Source organism: Austrofundulus limnaeus, unplaced genomic scaffold (genome assembly GCF_001266775.1).
Source record: "Austrofundulus limnaeus strain Quisiro unplaced genomic scaffold, Austrofundulus_limnaeus-1.0 Scaffold26, whole genome shotgun sequence".
Taxonomy (NCBI): Eukaryota; Metazoa; Chordata; class Actinopteri; order Cyprinodontiformes; family Rivulidae; genus Austrofundulus; species Austrofundulus limnaeus.
This window is the reverse complement of record NW_013952428.1, coordinates 927,048-928,618: the sequence shown is the minus strand read 5'-3', so window position 1 is coordinate 928,618 and position 1,571 is coordinate 927,048. Positions and strand designations below refer to the sequence as shown.

Sequence of the window (1,571 nt, the reverse complement as noted above, 5' to 3'; positions counted from 1 at the left end):
ACACACACACACACACACACACACACACACACACACACACACACACACACACACACACACACACGTTGTGCTGAGTCACTCCTCACCAGAAACAAACTTTTTGATATTTGTAAAGTTTTACATTGTCTGAACTTTAAGAAGTCATTTAATGAGCTTGTTGGATTTAAAAAGCCTCTAATGTTTGGTTGAATATCCTTAAAGTTGCACCTTCACTACTAATAGCTTCTAGTTCTGTTGGATATTTGACTTTTTTTGTCAGAATGGGTAGAATTTGTTTTAATTGGTTGTTTTTTTTTATCCCAGATTTGGCTTTTAAACACACATCAACCAGCAGGGATGGGTAACTGGTGGCTCACAGGCCACATCCAGCCCATGGGTTGCTTCCATCTGGCCCATCAATGGGCTCTGAGAGAAAAAAAATACACTCTTACAATCTAAGAGCTGGTTTCTTTTCTTTTTTTTAGTAAAAAATATAATCTAAAACTAATTTATTCATTCATTTTGGGAGTTACTACGGAGCCCGCGAGGGGACACGGGGGATTTTTTTTCCTTTTGCGTTCCCTCGCAATGTTTTGTGTTCCTACCAAAAGTTTGTTTTGAATATGAACTGAATTAAATCAGACTTTTATTTTTGAAATATCCGGTTACCAAAACAGGATGTGTCGCCACAAGTTCGTGAAATTAACTTTTGATGTTGCGTGGCTGCATTGTGTTAAAATATATGACATACTTCCATACATGGCTGTGTGATATATTCATTCTGAAGCTGAATTAAAGCAGTAGGCTAACTCGCTAATGGAGAACAGGTGAGTTTGTTAATAAACAGGCAGGAACAACAGTGTTTAACGACTTTTGTGAGGGAACGCAAAAAGAAAAAAAATTCCTGTGTCCCCTTACGGGCTCAGTAAGGTACTGATCCTTTCTGAGCAATTCAACATTTAGTGTCTAATGGCACATGTTTAACACCATACGCTTAGAGACATGGTCTGACAGAAGTCACCAGTTCTACACGTTGCACCAAGCTAAATATGAGAAGTTTACTGAAGTCACAAACACATAAACAACAACAACTTCTTACTGGAACCAGAACCACACAGGAGTCTGACCTAATGCTGTTCAACTGCAGCTCGAGAAAAAAGTTTGTTTGTTGGCTTCAAACATTTTGTTTTAATTTTTATTAAACAAGTGTTCAACTGTAATACGTCCATTAGAGCCGTTTCATTTTCAGGCTGGAGTCTTGGTGCTCTCCTATAAAGCTTCTCACAGATCTTTGCTACCACCCTTTAGTCACAAATCACTCCTGAAACTTTTCTCCATCCATGTTTTTTTTAAAGGTGAACTTGTATAATCAGTCCACCCTGAAAACAAAGAACCATTCAAACAAATCACTAAAAGCTCATAATTAACAGACCGTATGTAAACATCTAGACTTAACTGCAGTGGCGGAGCCAGACTTTTTTCTCAGGGGTGGCCAGACTGGGACCACTGCTCACACAGGGGTGGCCAGACTGGGACCACTGCTCACACAGGGGTGGCCAGACTGGGACCACTGCTCACACAGGGGTGGCCAG

The 1,571-nt window shown here is 40.0% G+C and overlaps 1 protein-coding gene across 1 annotated transcript in view; it reads right to left on the bottom strand.

Annotated features, from left to right (window-relative positions):
* The window catches only part of adamtsl4 (ADAMTS-like 4), a gene marked incomplete in the record, with an annotated part of 97,969 nt that overhangs the window by 80,566 nt on the left and 15,832 nt on the right, over positions 1-1,571 (bottom strand).